The sequence below is a fragment of the Populus nigra genome, chromosome 2 (genome assembly GCF_951802175.1).
Source record: "Populus nigra chromosome 2, ddPopNigr1.1, whole genome shotgun sequence".
In the NCBI taxonomy this organism is placed as follows: domain Eukaryota; kingdom Viridiplantae; phylum Streptophyta; class Magnoliopsida; order Malpighiales; family Salicaceae; genus Populus; species Populus nigra.
The window spans coordinates 34,702,640-34,723,156 of NC_084853.1; the positions used below are offsets into that span (position 1 = coordinate 34,702,640).

Consider the following 20,517-nt stretch of genomic DNA (forward strand, 5'->3'; position numbering starts at 1 on the left):
CAATTTAAGGGGTCCAAAGCTGTTGGGCTTGGTGTTGTAGCCGGATCCATTTAAATTTGAGTAAGTTTATTGTTATTAGTAATATTAGGGAAAAAGTTGAGTAACCTTGAGCCATATGTGATTGATTGTTGATAAGAACCTATGTTTATGCTTCAAAGAAAACCCACAAGAGAGAAACACAGGTGATAAAGACTTGATTTGATAATGGAGGAGGTGTTATCAAATGACCTGTTAAAGGTGGATTTATGGGTTGAATGAATTGATCGGTCATTTCAAAATAATTTCATTTTAAGATTTGTTTTTAAAATAAAGTCAAACAAATTAGATTTTAATCAAATTAATCACTTGATTTAATTTGAAATCTAATCCCGGCCAGATTCTTGATATTACAAGATTCACGGTGGTAGATTGAAGTTATATCATGGTAAACTACATGGTAAACTAGCTAGCATTGATAGCATGAATGTCAATGGTAAATGAAAGAAAGAAAGCCTTTGAATGCCCGTAAACCGCAATCTTTAATATATCTTCCTTGTGAATAACATGGTCTCCAGCCAATTGTAATCTCTCAAGCTGTAACTATGAACATATATATAATAATAGTATTAGCAACTTGCAACTGCTAGCAACCTTAATGGTAATATCCACACACACACACACACGGTTTTGGAGTTGGACTTTCCTTGCAAACCCAGAATTTCCTAAGAGTTGTCAGAACAATTTAGAATATGAAAATAACTTTTGAGCTGAATCCCACGACCAAAAGGCATATGACGATGAAATGGGTATTATTTAATCATCTCAACAACATCTTCAAAATTTGACAATGTCTTCTTCATGTTTAAACTTCTTTTATATTTCATGTCGGCTGCTGTACGTAGTAAGCATTTCATATATATATATATTGAAATGACTTTTTTTTTTAAAGATAGCTTTCATATACCAAAATTAAATTGATTATTAAAAAAATTTAATGTTAAACATTGAGAAGATTTGACTAAGAAAATTAAATTAATTTTTAATCCATCTTTACTTTGATAAAAAAAAATTGACAAACTAATTTGGGGTATTTACATCCATCAAGATGGGTCTGTAGGCTGGTGTCCCGGGTCCTTTGCCTAGCTTGGCAACATAAGCATGGACAATCTGAGATTGAGATGGATTTGGTGGTTTTGATTAATGTTGCAAGAGGTTCTTCAACTTCTTTGATGGAGGCTAAATCATGTGGTTGATTGATTCTTCACAATTTTCACCACAATGAAGCACTTTCTAAACAGCACGCCCGCGAGCGAGCGAGCGCGCGCGCACATGCATGCATGTAGGGAGGGAATGATGGGAGAAAAAGAGAGACGTGATCTTTTTTCTAACAATGCAGAAAAATAACGATGATACATCGTAAGTGTGACTTCCAGCCACAGCCTAAAATACTGGCAAATAGGCTCATTGCTATATTCACCATTCCTGCAGCTTCCCTCCGTTCCACTGTATCATTACAATTAATACATCAAATGGATCTCTTCCCAGTGGGTTCACCAGTCACAGCTGGACGTGGGATTTAAAGCAAGTAAACATTAAAGAAATCAACAAGCGGTGATCTTCCATCCCACCTTCTCAAAACCGATCCCAATCTTCCCGCTCTTTCAACCACACCAGTCAATCAAACCCATCCTCTCTCTCTTTTGGAACATAATTTACCAAAACCAGCAAAAAGATTCAATACCAAAACCAGCAACAACCGCCAGATCAACCACCCCACACAGATGAAGAATCACAGAGGAAGGATGGCATTCTTCTTCAGGGAAAACTGAGAGAAGAGGAGACCCAGAACCGGGGAGAAGAAAAAGCCACGAAGGGCAGGGGCTGTTCTGCTTTCTTCTCCCTACAGATCGGGCTCCACCGACCACCAAACCAACCAGCCACCCTCACCTTCATCTTGGACCCAACACAGCCGCCAGCCACTTGTAAAGGAGAAGAAGAAAGTGAGACCAAAGGAAAAAAGCAGATCAGATCCTCTCCCTGCAGATCTGAAGAGATCTTTCATCGCCCAAGAGGACAGAGAATAGGACAGAGAACTGCAGCCAGATCATCAAGAGACAGCCGATCTCTCCCCTTTCCTCCACCGGAGCTATTGCTTGGATGCGGAGCGGAGCTCATGCATAGTACTGACCATGAAGAATGAAACCGGGCTGCAGCACACAAAGCAAATGGTGAAGACCGGTTAGCTCTGGCCGAACGATGTCTTCTCCCTCCTCGTTTCCTCAAGATGCATAAAGGTCTCCATCGGTGACACAGCTGACACAGGAAAGGCAGCAAGGAGGAGATCTATCCGATCCCCTCATTTTTCAAATTACCAGCGACAGCCAGAAATTCCAGCACTATTCCGAGTTTTTTTGAAGCTGCTGTAGTCACATCTGTCTATCATCCTCTCCCCTGCAACGATGCTCCCATCCAAAACACTTTCCCTTTTGTCTATCATCCCCTTAGCAACCTCTTTCAAACCTCCCTCTTACAATCCAACCCCACAAACACCTATCAATGTCCCTCTTAAACATACACAACACCCCCCTCTTCATCCTGCCACCATGAACTTTCTGCAACCTATGTGTTACACAAACAACAGTCAAAACAACAAACACTTACCTAACACAACTCCTACTCCCTCTGTTCTTACTAAGTTTTATTTTGAACGTTTTCCATCTTGGATTAATTACCAAGATCTCAAAAAAGCTTTTTCAAAAATTAGTCTGGTCACCAATCTCTTTGTTTCCAGGAAAAAAACAAAAATAGAAAGACAGTTTGGTTTTGTAACTTTCTTCTCCCATTTAGAAGAAACAGAACTTTGTGACAGATTGAATCTTATATGGTTTGACTCTTTCAAAATTCGTGCAAACTTAGCAAGATTCCAAACACCTACAAATTCCAGGGAAAAGACAACCCTCACCACAAAGCCAGAAACCAAAATCTCGCCCAAACTAGCCCTCAGAGACAATAGGAGCTTTGTTGAAGCTCTTTTAATCCAACAACCATCAAAGAAGACTGTGGTGTATGAGTCTACACAGGATGACAAGGAATGGCTATTTAGAAGTTTAGTCGATTTTATAGCCACAGAAGTGGACTATGCACATCTAGAGCATATGGTTTTGAAAACTGTTAAGAAGGCAATTGGATTTCGCTTCCTGGGAGCAAGCCAAGCAGTTATCACCTTTACAGACAAAGAGACCATGGAGAAAAAATTAATAAACAGTTGCTCTGCTTTGGCAAACTACTTCTCTAGTATCAAACCATGGAAGAGGGAAGTAAAAGCAGTAGACAGATTTGCTTGGGTGTCTATTATAGGACTTCCTCTGATTGGATGGAATCACAGATGTATTGAATTCATGGTAGAAGATGTAGGTAAGATGATTGGTTACGACATTACAAGTGTGAGTCAAGGTTCACTTATGGGAGTCAAGATACTTTTGAGCACAACCTCTTTCACGACTTTAAACAAGCAGCTTTCACTGATTCTAGACGGAGAGGAATTTGATATATCAGTCAAGGAAATGAAGCCAAGTTTTAGCCCCCTATTTACCACAATTAAATACTCAATGGATACATCAGGCACTGAAGAATCAAATGAAGAGACATGCAGTAAATTTATACCTCCAGAAGAGTTTTTGCCGGCTAGTATAAATGAACCAGAAGCTGACTGGACCTCACCAGTGCAACAAGACAAGGACATGCAAAATGACCCCTCTCTCATTCTCTGCACAAGGTACACTGAATTACCCAGCAACCTAGACCAATCTGACACAACATACAAAACCTTCTGCCTTTTTCCTGAAACTAAGGAAACACACAAGCTACAAACAAAAAACCAGCAAATGCACACCGCCTCTTATCAATCTTCCTCTATAGAGCCATGCTATGACACCATTAAGGAAAATATACAAGTGGCAGAAACCAACTACAGCAACCCAGATGACTCAGCAGTACCCTTTTCAAGAGTGGGCCTCGATAAAAAACAAGCACAAACTAAAGCCTCCTCAACCCAGGTTATAAGGCCTACCCCAAAACTAACGAGACACATGATACTAGCCTAAAATCAGTGCCAGAATACACAACAACAATCTTTCTCTGCATTCATACGTGACCTGGCGGAACCACAAGAAATAGTGGAAATGGAGTTGGAAGGAAAAATAAAAGATACGAAGCTTAGAAAATCCAGAGGGCTTGCACCTAAATCTTCATTCAGCAAAAGGAAGAATGTGATGAAAGTTAGATCGTTTGCAGCTCATATTTCTGATGGAGCACCCAACCTTCTTGCAATGAAGGTAACCAGCACCCAAAATAACACACCTCTACAAGACACCATATCATCCCCTGTTATCGAGTCATCCGGCGTTGGAAAGAACCATAACTACGCCTCCATGGATGATGAAACCAATGGCAAGCATCTCCATCTACCACCCCTATTGAACCCTCAAAGCAGCCCACAAACCTCTGCAGACGCGACCAATGAAAACGCAAGCGGGAATAGCCATAAAATAAGAAAACTGAAGTTGCTGCAAGCCAATGGTAGTGTTGCTAACATTATGGAGGATTGTGATTCTTCAGACTCCTTAAACTCAGGAATCCAACAAGGAAATATTCGGTTTCAAATCACCTGTATGAAGCATCCAGACAATGGGGTTTGACAGTGAAAAGGAGACTCAACAAATGATACAAGATGTTGTGGCTCTAGGTTTGGGAAACTCGCAAGAACTAAAACGGTACGAAGAAGGAATAATGAGAAATATTGACAGAGAAGTAGAGGAGTGGACATCAGTTAATCAGTTGTAAGTTTTCTACCCCGCTAAGTCTAGTCTGCCTTGGTTTTTGTTCTCGTTATGAATATCTTTGCTTGGAACAGCTATGGTTTAGGTATGCCACACAAACGAAATTCCATACGGAATAGGCTTATAAAAAATAATATTGGTATCTGCTTCCTTTTAGAAACCAAGAAAAATAATTGTTGTGACTCCTTCATTAGAAATTTGTGGAATATTGCAACTGTCAAATGGACTTCTCTAGAATCTGTAGGGAAATCAGGAGAGATTATAGCAATGTGGGATAACTCTGTTTTTGAAGTTAACTCTATAGAATTTGGGGGGCAGTGGATCAGCCTATGTGGGATGCATATTCCCTCTTCTTTTAATGGTATGATAGTTGGTGTCTACGCTGCATCTTCAGTGAAAGAACGTGCTGATCTATGGGAAGAAATCACCACTCTTAAGTTTGCTTTTGAACTACCACTGGTGGTCATAAGCGATTTCAACGAAACTCTACTCCCTAATGAGAGAAGTAGTGGTAACCTCAATCTATCAGGTTCAACTTCATTCCGCATATTCATATCCGACTATGAACTGGTTGAATACAATATGCAGGGGCACCGGTTCACTTGGTTTAGGGGCGGGTCTATGAGTCGCATTGATAGAGCTTTTGCTTCCCCGGAATTTCAGCTGCAGTTCCCATCTCTATCTCTTTGCCGCTACCCTAAAGGGATGTCAGATCATTGTCAGTTGCTCCTCCAAAGCCCTGAGGTAGACTGGGGGTGGAAGCCGTTTCGTTTCATAAACTGCTGGCTGTCGCACCCTTCTTTCTTAACAGATTTTGAGGCCCTCTGGTCTGATAGCTGTAAGGAGTTTCCAGGTGAGTATAGTCTAATTAAGAAGCTGGGGATCATGGGAAAAAAGCTGAGACAATGGAATAAATCCACTTTCGGGGATCAGAATCTAAAACTTGCAGACATCCAGAACTCCATTACAACACTTGAAAACAAAAGCGAAGTGTGTCCCTTGTCTGAGACCGAAAAAACAAAGCTCCAGGGGTTGAACTCTGATTTATGGGAGGTTAACAGAAGGGTTGAAGATATTTGGAGACAAAAATCTCGTCAAAACTGGTGTAAAATGGGGGATAAGAACACTCATTTTTTTCACATATCAGCAAGTCTAAGGAAAGGCCGCAACTACATTAGTAAGATTGATCATAATGGTAGTCACCTAATCTCCCCAAATGATATAAAAGAAGGCGCTGTCAACTTCTTCTCATCCTTGTTTCGGAAACCAACGTGTAAAAGAATTGAAATGGGAGGCTCGGGGTTCTCCAAAATTTCAGAAGCAAAGTCTATTTGGCTAGAAAGACCACCTTCAATGGAAGAAGTTAAGCAAGCTGTGTGGGACTGTGATGGTTCTAAAGCCCCTGGCCCCGATGGTTTCACCTTCTCCTTCTATAAAAAGGTATGGAATATCATCAGCTCAGAAGTTTTTATGTTGGTTAAAAGTTTTTTCAGAACCGGTAAACTTCCAAAGGGTATCAGCTCTGCTTTTGTAACTCTGATTCCAAAATCAAAGGGGCCGAGCAGATTCTCACATTTTCATCCGATAAGCTTGATTCACGGGTTATATAAAATAGTGGCAAAACTATTGTCCACTAGGCTTAGAAGTGTCTTGACAGATGTAATCAGTGTTAACCAGTCTGCATTCATTGTTGGGCGTCAGATTTTAGATGGTTTCATGATAGCAAATGAGGTTGTCCATGGTGTGCGCAACAAGAAGGAGCATGGCCTCTTACTGAAGGTAGATTTCCATAAAGCCTTTGACTCAATTTTGTGGGAACATATTGACACAAGCATGGGATACATGGGTTTTGGCCCACACTGGAGGAAGTTGATCTTTGAATGCTTATCCACTTCTAAATTAGCCATCTTGATAAACGGTTCACCCAGTAGAGAATTTAGTCTGGAGAGGGGTCTCAGGCAAGGGGACCCTCTCTCTCCTTTCCTATTTGACATCGCAGTTCAGGGATTGACAGTTTTATTCAATAGGGCATCAGCTTCAGGTTATTTCAAAGGCTTAGAGACTGCTCCAGGACATTACATAACTCATTTGCAATATGCCGATAACTCTCTGATTTTCCTGCCAAATGGTTTTCCCTCTCTTCTACATGTTAAGAGGATACTTTGTTGGTTTGAGATCATTTCTGGATTGAAAGTTAATTTCTATAAAAGCTCTCTAATAGGAATCAACTTGGACAACGACTACACCTCTAGCTTGGCGAAGTCAGTTTTCTGTCGTAGTGATACTTTCCCGGTCAGGTACCTTGGACTACCTCTTGGAGCCAATCCCAGCAGACTCTCTACTTGGAAACCAGTGTTGTCCACTATCAGAGCAAAGCTAAGCACATGGAAAGGGAATTTTTTGAGCATGGCGAGAAGGTTATGTCTAATTAAATCAGTCTTAAGCTCTCTTCCTTTGTTCTACATGTCAGTTTTTGCTATGCCAAAGGGTATTATTAAAGTCATCTCTTCTCTAACCCGGTCTTTTCTCTGGAAAGAAACCTCATCATCTCATGGCATTTTTAAGGTGGCCTGACACAAGGTAATAAAGAGTAAATCTTTTGGTGGTCTCGGGCTAGGATCCATCCACAACAAAAATTTGGCTCTGCTATTTAAATGGCTTTGGAATCTGGATAATGGAGTGGTAGGAGGCTGGCAAGAACACATTCTTCTAAAATACCGACCTCACTTTATTAACGGTATCTTGAGTTTACAGGTTCTTTATCTCCAACTTGGCATGGCATTGTTTCGGCGATCTTCTCAACACAAAACAAAGCCAATCTTTTACATGCAAATATCGGGTTCAAGGTGGGTGATGGGAGGAACATCCGGTTTTAGACTGACTCTTGGCTTGGCTCTATAACCACTCTCCAACTCTTATTCCCCAGACTGTATAACCTCTCCCTACAGCAAAAATCCAGCCTTGCAGATATATGTGATTTGACAGATACATCTTCAACCTATCCTGGAGAAGACCACTCCGACCTCGTGAAAACTGCATGAGGGAGAGCTTGATCTTAGAGGTGCAGCGTGGTCTCATTTTCTCAGATGGTGCAGACCGCAAGTTATGGAAATTTCACAGCTCTGGCATGTACTCAGCTAAATCAGGTTGCGTTCTTTTTGATAGTCTACAGGCAACTGAAAATAATCACTCCCCTGTTCTATTATGGAATAGTTATGCCCCTCCAAAAGTAGATGTGTTCATTTGGCTTCTTCTTCATGGCAGTTTGAGTACACGGAGTTATTTAGCTGAGAGGAGAATCATTAAATATGAGGAATCTCACTGCCCATTCTGCTACAAGGAAATTGAGACAATTAATCATCTCTTCCATTGGTGTCCTATAACATGGTCTCTTTGGGGTCGTTTCTTGAACTGGTTTGGGTGTTCAGGTTGTCTACACAAAGACCCATATCAAAATCTACAGGAATGGTCCGGTTTGATTAATGGAAATTTTCAGCGACGTGCTATTAACCTCCTCTGCAAAGGTTTGTACTGGTCAATTTGGATAGCGCGCAACCGCCTAATCTTCGAATCCAAGGCTCCGGATTGGGATATGATTTTTGATCTCACCTTTCACCGTTTGGCCTTCTGGTTGAAGTCTTTAGTTAGAAATTTCAGCTACACAGGCTCAGATCTTTTTAGAAATCCAGAATGTATTATGAACTGGACTAATTAATTAGGTCCCTCGTCGCTTTGCTCTTCTCTTCTCTTTTATATTCCCATTGTATTTATGTTTCATTCAGTTCCGCCTACTTGATGGGGCTGTTTAATATATAATTCACTCGTTTACTATCAAAAAAAAAAAGCAAGTAAACATTTCAATTGTATGTTGAAGGCCTCGGTCTTGGCGGTATATAAAAAGAGTTACCAAGATCAATTGGGTTCCATCTATCAAATACAATACGCCCACCCCGGCCAATTCTTCCATGAAATCTATATGGTGGCATTGATGTATCGTTCTTCATTGACGAATCTACTGGTGGTACAATGCCTGCAGCTGCCAACTTTTCTGGAACCAGAGGCTTTGTGAACAAAAGCACTGGCTCAAGAGGGTCCTGTGTTTATCCATAAAATAAAAGAATTTAACAGCATATTTCATATTCAAGAAAGGACAGATGGAAGCGCAATTTATCATCATCAAATCACCAACTTATTGATTAGTACAAAAAACTAATCAACTAGTGTAGCAGTGACTATTTCTTGTGATTACTCCTTTTGGGAGTTAGGCAAACAGAGAGTGAGAGAGAGGACAGGTGATTCACTAAAGAATCCATCCCTTTACCATTTTATTGAGCCATCCAAGTGGTGTATGCCGCCGTCTAAACTCTTGCTTCACGGTTACAGCTGGAGCTGCCAGCGGATTGGAGTCCGTCACAGGTGGATTTTGAAGTGCAGGTCTGCTACGCGGACGGCTGTTTGCATGGTCATCTGAATCAACAAATTCATCTTCACTTGAAGCGAACTTGGAAGAGAGAGGGAATCTAGGAACAACCAAACTGTCTTCAAGGAGCTCAGTTTCATGCTGCACCAATGAAATAAAGGATTAAAAACAAAACACAGAAATTACATGGCACAACATACATCCAAATAAACAAATTGATATGTTGAATAATAGATGATCCAATAAAAAGAAGGGAAAAAAGGAAACAAAGAACCAACCATAAGGTACATGACAATTGGTGTTATTTTTTTACTCATATGAAAAAAAGTCCAAATTCAGCTCATAGATTTGCTACCAAGTGCTTGAAAAATTTTAAAAATCAGTCATGTCATATTAAAAAGGTAGTTAACAGGCAAACTACTCAAGAAATTCTAAATAATCGATTGCATATTAAAGCTTCAATAGATATTATTTGTTGGCTCGCATTTCAAGCATGTACTTTTAGAGGGCATGATAAAAAAACCGAGGTAATTTTCTTGAAATGATGGAACTTTTAGCATCATACAATGAACAAGTAGGTGCTCTTGTTTTGGGTAATGCTCCACAAAATGCTAAATACATCTCACATCAAATTCAAAAAGAAATTTTGCATGTCTTTACTAGAAATGTTCAGTCTTCAATTCGTTATGAGATTAGTGATGCAAGATTTTGTTTAATTATTAATGAAGCTCGAGATGAATCTAGAAGAAAGCAAATGGCCCTTATTATTAGGTTTGTTGATAGAAGTGGATTTATACAATGAACAAGTAGTTGGATATAGTTCATGTCAAAGATACAACTACTTCAACTATTAAGAAAGAGATTTCCTTTGTTTTATCTCATCACACAATCTTGATGTTCAAAATATTAGGGGCCAAGGGTATGATGGTGCTAGTAATATACGTGGAAAGTGAAATAGTTTGCAAGCTTTATTCATTAATGATTGCCTTTATGCATATTATATACATTGCTTAGCTCATCAATTACAATTGGTTCTTATTGCTCCAACTAGAGAAATATATGATGTTCACACTTTCTTTCAGAATTTGATTTTTATTATTAACATTGTTAGTGCTTCTTGTCAGCGTAATGATGAATTATAGGTTTTTCAAGCAGCTACAATTGAACATTTAGTTGATATTAGTGAGATTGAAACGAATAAATGAGTTAATCAAGTAGGTGGTTTACAATGACCTGAAGATAGCAGATGCAGTTCACACTTTAAATTAATTTGCAATTTGATAAAAATGTATAGGACAACTTGCTTGGTTCTTAAAAACATTGTTTTAGATAGATCTACTTATTCTCAATGTGGTGATGCGACTTTTTCATTTAAGTTACTAATGTCATTTAATTTTGCATTCATCTTACATATAATGAAGAATATTATGGGAATTACTAATGTGCTTTGCCAAGCCCTGCAATAAAAATCTCCAAGACATTTTAAGTGTTATGCATTTGGTGACTACCACAAAGACTTTAATTTAGAAGTTAAAAGATGATGGTTGGGAAACTCTTTTAGAAGAAGTGACATCATTTTGTAAACATCAAGACATTGAAGTTCCTGATATGGATACTTGTTTTTCTAATGTGGACGATCTCGTCATAAAAAAAATCAGAAACAGTTGAGCATCACTACCAATTTGATATATTTACATCTATCATTGATCGACAATTGCAAGAGCTAAATAATAGATTCAATGAGCAGGCGATCGAGCTTCTTAAGTTGAGCATATCTTTAGATCCTAGAAATGACTATAAATTATTCAATGTTGAAGATATATGGTTACTTGTTGACAAGTTCTATCCTGAAGATTTTTTTGACCAAGAAAAAATTCATTTGAGACTTCAATTGCAGCATTATGAACTTGATGTATCCAATCATCCAAAGTTAAGGAACATGTCATTGATTGCTGATTTATATCAAGGATTGGTTGAAACAGAGAAATCAACAATTTATCCACTAGTTGATAGGTTGATTTGACTTATTTTGACTTTTCTTGTTTCGACAGCAACTACTGAATGAGCTTTTCAGCGATGAAGATAGTTAAAACAAGACTTCGCAATCGGATGGAGAATGATTTTCTTGCAAATTATTTGATTGTCTATATAGAAAAAGAAATTGCTAAAAAATTCACAATTGATATGATAATCGATTATTTCTATTTTACGAAAGAACGACGAATATAATTAAAATAAATATGTAAGAATCATTCTTTATTATTTTTTATTTTATTTCAAAGTTTATCAAATATAAATAATGCTTCGCTTTAGCTAATGTTTTTTATATACTTTGTATGTTTATATTTAATAGTTATAAAGACCAACAACATTAAAGTGATGGATACATTAAGAAGATGAAATTAACTTCAGTACTTTAACTCAATTTAGTATTGCTCCAAACCTTTTACCTTATACAAAGGTCATTATATGTTTGTAGTAAGTTACTTAAATAAAACTAAATCATGCAGGTTTTTTTACAACTCATGTATAATAAATTAAAACAAATATTATATCTTGTTATATTAATTATAGCCTTCTTAACAAATAATTCTAGCTCTTTCCCTGCCTATAATTACTGTTATATACTACCGCATACATACAAATAAAAAAATTGACTAAAAATAACTTAAATCATTGTATTATTCTCGACTATTACACTATTTTGAATATAGCGACAATAAATCTAGTGCCTACTTTTTTTTTTTGAGGCGTCTGCTCCCGACAAATTTCAGATGGCTTCATAGACTTTAATTTTCGAAACCCAGCCATGGAAGGACTTGAAGGTAAAATGCTTATTACTTTCTGTATGGTATAAAAACTACTTATAAAGGCATTATTAATAAATCGCGATTCTCTTTTTTTTTTGGCGGTCTCATATTGAGGGCATTTTATTACGCGGGTTGTTGAGTAACACTGACCGATGCAAGTCAATGATAATGTGAGTTTGTTTGATGTTTTTTCTGTTTCGATTTCTTTATCTTACTGTATTGTTGTGAATTGGGTTCGTACTGTGTGTGCGTGCGCGCATTTTCGATAGTGATTTTGATGGAATAACGCTTGACTGCTCACCCCAACGAGCCAGTCCTGGTACCGTGGATAAACTTTATAATCTGGCAGAGGTAAATTTTGAGTGGTTGTTTTCTTGGCATTTGCCAGTCTTGAAAATGTAGATCCAATTGATGTTGCTAGAAATATTGTAGGCCTCAAACCTGAAACTACTCTCGATAGATAATATTTGTTCATTATTCATGTCATTAGTTTGTTGTATACCTCTTGCTGAAACTCCTTTTGTTACTTCAAATTCTAAATCCTTTTTTTTTTAATTTTGTAATTCCAGTTGTCGTGGTTTCAAAAACTTTTACCACAGCTGAAACTATGCTGAATGCTCGAGCACTAAGGGCATGGATTTCAAAAGAACTCGGGTCAGTGCAAAAATTTTCTTATTTCAGAATTCTATAAGTATTTAGTACGAATTGGATGATCTAGGAGTTAAGTTCAGATCATTTTGGCAATAAAAAAAAGTCAAGGATTCATTTCAGAGTTAGAAAAGCATGCTTGCTATAAGATTGAGAGAGAAGTGCTTATAAATAGTATGCGTAAATGCTCCATGTCTGTCTCTTAGTTATTAAAATGCATTTATAATTTTTGTAATTGCTCCATATCTCTCTCTGACTAGAACATGGGACCCTTCTGCAGCTTATTTTCAGATCTTTTGCATGCTAACTGAGGTATATTACTATGTTAAAAAAGCATTTCAATTCAATAACTTAAATTGTTAAGTGAGTATAGTGACTTTATGTTGTGGCGCTCTCTTCAGATTTTTAGGATGATTGAAGTTCTATGGTATTTAAAAATTCATTTTCATCGCTCCCTTTACATCATTTTCTATAAATGGCTCCTCTTTCCTCTTCCTTCTTTCAGAGATGCACTTTTTTGGTATTTGGCTACCTCTTACTCATTTTTTATTTTTTCTAATGCAGCTTGTGGAAAAGTTTGGCATTGATCCTAAAAATGCTTTTGCATTCTAGGACTGGGTTGGTGGAAGATATAGTGGTAGGTTTTATCTCCTTTTATGGATGGAATTATGGTGAACTTCATGCATAATGCTAATTGTGTCATCGCTTGCAGTCTGTAGTGCTGTTGGCGTGTTACTTTTGAAATGCTAATTATGGTGAACTTCATTAATAGTTCCTTTTAGAACTTCATGCATAATGCTAATTCGATAATATAGGGGTTTATGAAATGTTTTTACCATGATCTATAACCTAATTATGCATGTGTAATTGAAAATTTATCAAAATCCCCAATTTAATTTTTAGGGTTACGGTTCATAAATTTTTTGATGTCCCAGTAGTTGAGCTATAATCATTTTTGCTTCCCTTTGGTTTCTTTTTGCCAGTAGATAGTTGTTTTCCCCCATGAGATACCTTCATATCATCGTGTAAGTGGGATGCATTTTTCTCTTCAAACTACTGTTTTGTAAGATCCAATGTTATATCTCCACATTTTCTCATCTCCTCAGGCATGTAATTATAGAAACACAACATAGTAGCTGTTTCAATTAGTAATTCACCACACATTATTGATAATTATTGTGTGCAATATATACAGCAACGTGGAATCAGTTTTGGAAACAAATAAATGGTAATGCTAAAACTGTGCTATTACAATATATAGCTGCAAATTTTACGTTCCAAATATATCGTTGATGGCAGAGTCTGTGCCATGATTTTCTGCTATTCCTTCTTTGTGTTGATTTGAGCAGATTCTCTGCATGTTTCCCTGATACGCCCCCACAAGATTGAGCTTCCATCGGCAAGACCAATCTTGTTACGTAACACAGTCGTTCTTTGTTTGGACAGTGGCTTGGTTAACAGATCAGCGAGTTGGTCTTGTGTGTGTACATGTCTAACCTGAAGACTTCCTTGTTGCACCAAATCTCGTACAAAGTGGAGATCAATTTGAATATGTTTCATGTGTGAATGGTTCACTGGATTGAAGCTGAGGTGCTCGGCTCCTAGATTATCACATAACAGCAGAGGAGAGTCTTGGATTGGAAATGCAAGTTCTTTGAAGAGAGTGGACAACCAAATTGTTTCTGAGGCCGCATTAGCTAGTGCCCGGTATTCAGCCTCTGTTGAGGAGCGTGCAACTGCTCTCTGTTTCTTGGATGTCCATGAAATGGGATTAGGTCCTAAGAAACTGATGTATGCAGACGTCGACGTGCGGTCATCCACATTCCCAGCCCAGTCGGCATCAGAATATGTGTGCAACACTGAAGGTCCAGCTCTGTGAACCTGAATACCATAGAAAATGGTTTGTTTTAAGTATCGTAGAAGCCGTTTGGTTGCTGTCCAGTGAGTTGTAGTGGGCTTGTGCATAAATTGAGAGAGTTTGTTAACTGCAAATGAAATATCTGGGCGCGTCAAAGAGAGGTATTGAAGGCTGCCTATAATGCAGCGAAATTCTGAGCTGTCCACAGCAGCGGTGCCATCAACCAGTTGAAGAGACTGTGATGTGGATAGAGCCGTGGAGATATCTTTGGCACCACTCATGTTGCTATTAGCTAGAAGCTCACGAATATATTTATGTTGTGTGAGGAATAAGCCGGCCTTGGTGGGAATGACTTCAACACCCAGGAAGAAGTGAAGAGGTCCCATGTCCTTGAGAGAAAACATATCTCCTAGCTGCTGAATGAAGGTGGTCACAAGCGTGGGATTGTTTCCTGTTATGACAGGATCATCAACATAAACCAGTAAGTAGCAGAGATTGGATTCATTGCTGTAAATGAATAGAGAAAAGTCTGCCTTGGAGGTGTGGAATCCCATCTGAAGAATAGCAGTTCTGAGTGCTGTATGCCAAGCTCTAGGTGCTTGTTTAAGGCCATAGATGGTCTTGTTCAACCTGCAGACATGGTTAGGTTTGGATAAATCTCTGAACCCCGGAGGCTGCACCATAAAGACAGTTTCAGTTAATGCACCATTAAGAAATGCATTGTTAACATCCATTTGACGTAATTAGGCATATGAATTAGTGGCCTGGTAAATGGGCCGATGCCCGGTAAATTAGGCAAATGAATTAGTGGCCTCGTAAATGGGTCGATGCCCGAGAATTGAGTGGATAAATAAGAGATCTCAGTCGGTGCCCGGTAATTGGACGAATGGATTAATGACCCAGTAACAAGGTTAATGTCAAATGTTGGATGGTTGGATTTTTGGACAGTCAAAAGTAATGGACTGGACCTGGGGTCAATGCCGAGTTTGGGTAAATGTGATATATGCATGGTAAATGAGCATAATGGGAGGAACTAGATGTCCGGATGTTTGGGACTAGTGTCCTGGTTAAAAGGTTACTAATATAAGCGATTATCGAGTGGATAATTGGTATACACGGTATAATGTTAACATGAAATCTTAAAAAAAATTGGAAAACATTTTATCGAAAAAAGAAAATGTGTATTGTGATTGAATGTGTGAAAATGATTGGGATGTCATGATAATTCTTATTTTTGGACTATTATAGCATTATACCTTGTTCTGGGCAATGAGCATTATTACCTGGTGAGGGTCGAATGCTTGGCGAGGAGGAATGAGAGTGGTTGTGTGATTAAGAAATTATTGTTGGACTTTGATTCAAAAAAAAAAAAACATGTTCCTAAACGATTGGGAGGGGCCAAGTAGAATTGTTAGGGTGATCCTGAATGAAGAGTTATTAATTGGTATTAATCAGTTAGTGCTAGTACACTATTTACTGGAGTGATATTGTTGATTAGTGTCTAAGAATTACTGAAGACATTAATGGAAGGGCACTAGGGATTGAGGCTTTAAACACAAATTCTAATTGAAGGTTTAGATTGAAGGGTTGGTGCCTTAGTCTATAAAGTTGTTGTAAGGCATTAGTGACTCGAACAGGGAGAAAGGAACCGTAATTGATGGAACTGAAGGGGAACCTAGTTCCTTTCATAGGAACTAGTTTTATTCAATGTTAGAAATAAAATTGTTAGAATGGAAGATATGATGTGATAGTATTGGGTATCAGTAATGGGGAGTACTCTCGTTGAATATGACGGATAGTAAAATAGATTATGATGTTGGTTAGCAGATGACATGATCGAATGGATGAATATGTAGATCTCAAGATGGATATTCGATGCCGAACAGAGTAATTGAGATGTTCATTGTCATAGCGATGACTGGACTAAAGTGATTAGTCGATTTCACTGCTAGTAAATGTGAAATAAAGGGGTGATTCTAAATAAGAATAAGGGATAACTATTTCAAAAATGATGGGTTGTATACCTAACTAACAAAAGCAAGAGTGAGTGAAGTTGTGGAAATAGGTGCATTATTCTTCAATGACCTGAAATCTTGTGGACAAAACATGTTGAGGTTGTGCGGATAAAGAGCATGTTTTGACTTATGACCTAACGATATCATAAAAGTTTAGGGAATTAGTGATTCTACTTTTATGTAATTATAGTTGTTCAGATTTACATAAATATTAGTTCAGGACTCTTACCATGAATGACAAGAAGTTTTCCATTACAAGATAGTTGTTTTAGGAGTAGTTTGGATATTATTAAATTTCTGAGAGTTGTAACCAAACGAAAAAGGTGTTTATGTTTTTTTCATTTCTTAGTCATTATGTTTCTATTACATTAAATGCTAATTTATTTTCTTAACCATTTATTATTTATTATTGTACATTGTGTGGAACTAAGACGTTATAAATATTTAAAAAAATTCTCATTTTTCCCAAGTTCAAGGCTCATGAAAATTGGATTTATCACGGGGAAATCTCGGGGTGTTGCCGCTTATGCTTACTTGAACTTGGTATCCCCTGCTCTCCACGTTCCACTCCATGTACTCAATTCAGGTTGCCCTTTCTGACCATGTATTTGTCGGTGATTATGTCTGTTATTTCATTGCTTTATTGTCTATATAAACTCTTTGTGGTCTAATAGCAGAAAATACATCCTTTTCAGTTGTTGGCTATCTATGAACACAGAGTAGTTGTGCAAGGCTTTATATGGGGCATCAATTCTTTTGACCAGTGGGGAGATGAGTTAAGAAAGGTGTTGCACGTCACTGCGCGGTGTCGTGGCGAATATTCTTATATTTATATAATGGCAGATGCGGGGAGACAAAACATTCTCGTCTCGTATCAGTAGAACATTGGAATGGGAGTCACCACCTAGTATTCTGGTCACTAGGAACCCTAACTGGTCTCAGAGATCGGGCACATAGACTAGTTGCGTAAAGGGAAGGTATTAGCACCCCAACTACGCCCTACCTAAGGTAAGCTGCATTATTTTGTCGTCAGATAAAATCTAAGGTCTTGTTGTGGTTTCTAATTGTCGATCTTGTTTGTCTAAGATTCAAGAAAAGCCTTCCTCAATAAGGATGTTTTTATCTTAATGGGGTAAAACCTAATCGTTGTATCATCTGAAAAAAAACAGAATTTAATATCCAGAATATGTATTACGTGTAATGTTGTACCCTGGATACTAAAAGACAAACAAAATAATTTTTTTGTTGTTTTTGAAATTTTGGTCAATATTCTCTTGACTTTAATAAACTGGTTATTAAAGCCAAAATGCATGCTAAAACATTGTTTTTTTGGTGTATGAAAAACACAATATGATTTTTTAGCTTTGAGACACTTGGCCGTATGCACAAAAACTTTTTTTCCTTTTTCAATTTTTTTTAAGTTGACAAAAACCGAGTATTTTAATACCGGATTTTGTATTTTTACGACATAAAATAGAGACAGACATTAAACAAAATAGCGTAAAATAAAATGCGGGGAAATCACAAAATTTTAAAACTATTTTTTTTGTTGGGCCGGACCCGGCCCACAATTGTTAGATTGGACTGGACTCAACCTAAGATCCTTGGGATGGGCTCAAATATTCGGCTGGGCTAGAATTGGCCCAACTATGAACAGTCCTCTCCACTGTTCATAGGGTACGTGAACAGTGGACAGCATGGAGGCGAGACGAAACACAAGAAAAAAAAGGAAGGGGGAAGGGATGACCTGCGGTGGCTCCAACCGTTGGTTGTGCTGCTGGAGGCAACAAACGGCAGCGCTGGTGGTTCACAGTGGTTCTTCTCCTTCTTCCTCTTCGTTTTACTTCTCTCTCTCTGTTTTCCTCTGTTTTTTCTTTGTTCTTCTGTTTCTTTCTCCTCTTTTTTCTTCACTCCTTTCTCTCTTCTCTCCTCTATCCTCCCTTCTGTCCCCCTCGTCTCCCCTGTATTTATAGGTGAAAATAGGAGAGAGACATGGCAGGGGTGGCCACTGTGCTGTAGCCCCACGACTGCTCGAGGAGGCACGTCTCCTCCGTTTCTCCAACATGTGGCAGGCCACGGGACAACTGAACAAAAATGAGGTCTTTGGTCGGCGTCTTTTTGAACTAAAAGGAGGAAGAAAAGGCGGTGAAAATACAGGGGAACGCAACTCCCTTCCCCTATTTGTCTGCACGTCCAGAAGAAGAAAGTCTACAGTGCCATTGAAAACAGCACCGTTTCAGACTTTTTTTTATGAACTGTGGATGAAATGGCACTGTTTTGGGAAAAACATATCGTTTCATTTAAATGAAAACGGCGCCAAACGTGTCAAAATCCAAATCAGTCTTCAATTTGTGATTTGTTCAATCAAGTCCTCAATTGCAATTTTGATTTTAAAAATCAATTCAATTGCATCCCTGCCAAATTAAATCGTCGACCCTGAAGTTGGTCGCCTTTTCCAACTTGGTCCTTGGTCTCTTATTTATGCAATTTGACCTTCAATTGATCAATAAACTTCTAATTTCTTCAATTTGGCCCCTGATTCGGTTTAATTGCAGCCCCTCTATTTACGTGCGTTTTTCATTTTGGTCCTTGGTTTCGGATTTCTTCAATTAAGTCCCTAATTGGCCATCAAACTTCAATATTTATGCAATTAAACCCCTGATTTAACCAAATTAACTCTTAAAAATTATAATTTGACCCCAGAACTTTAATTTCTTCCAATTAAAACCTAAATTGACTTCAAAATCAATTTTTCTTGCAATCAAAACCTCCATAAATTCAATTAAACCTTCAATAAAATTTAATTGAGCTCACAAATATCTGATTTTGAACTTTTCTTCCTCAAATTGAATTTTCTTTGTCAACAAGACTTTCATCAATTAATAAAATACTGTCAAATTTTAATTTTTGTTTTTTTGGACCTCCTCAATCAATTTCTGATCATTTTCTGAGCGTTCTAACATCATCTTTTTACTGTTATATTTTTTATAATATTTTTGATTTTTTTGTATTTTTTTGAAGAGAGAAAAAAATATAAATCAAGAAATAATCCAAAAATAGGTTATTACAAAAAGTATGAATTACCTTACGAACTAGTTGCTTGATCCTTACCAAACAAACATGTTGTCCGAGAGTTATACTCTCTTCTGAACTAAATGCTGCCTTTCCTGTTCTTGCTTTTGCAGTTTTCCTTTTGAATATATTTACGAGAAAAAATAATTTTTATCACATTTACACATTCCAACTGCTGTAAGAAATTATTCACTGTAGCCAAAGCGCTATTCTCCCAGAACAGTTGTAGTAAGTTAAAGAAACATAAAATCAACCCTAATTACGGTACTGCCACTGATTGAGTTTCACATACAGGAAATTAAGTTCGGATGTTCCAGCCAATCATCCAACTATTCTTCCTCGGATAGAACTTCGTTCCTTGACAATGGAATATTTAGAAGCAACAGATTTAATGGTTAGAAGATTGAAACTTAAGAGCATTAAACATAAGTACTCCACTTCTCATTTTTTCTCTTTAATTAAACTTTTTTTTCTATCAATTTGTTTAATTTTCTTGATTGAATCCTTTTTTTGACTTAATTAGCTTAGATTAAGTTTGAAATTGTGGCGAGAAAACCGAATTAAAAAACAAAGGGATCAAGATGTAAAACATGAAAAAAATATATGACTAATACTAAATTTAAAATAATTTTTATTATGGTTCAAAGGTTCATTTGTTTTATTTTTCAGCATTTGGGTTTGAGAGAGGAAAGAAAAATTCATTAAATTATGGTGAAAGAGAGAGAATTATAATTGACTACATTCCAATAAAGAAAAAAATTAATCTTGGTATTAATAAGTTCCATTTAATAAGAAAATTTTAATTAAGATGTTTTTGAACCTTTATTTTTATTTAAAAAAAAAGTAAATTGAGGTCAAGAGATAAAAGAATTTTCTA

General features: G+C 37.4%; 1 protein-coding gene and 1 long non-coding RNA gene across 2 annotated transcripts in view; both read left to right on the forward strand.

Moving 5' to 3' along the window:
- The window catches only part of LOC133682219 (protein ESSENTIAL FOR POTEXVIRUS ACCUMULATION 1-like), a 68,994-nt gene that overhangs the window by 42,379 nt on the left and 6,098 nt on the right, over nt 1-20,517 (forward strand). The window lies entirely within an intron of this gene.
- LOC133681725 (uncharacterized) lies at nt 16,593-20,115 on the forward strand. Its single transcript, XR_009836551.1, has 2 exons — nt 16,593-17,576; nt 19,935-20,115. It is a non-coding gene; the product is annotated as an uncharacterized LOC133681725 (long non-coding RNA).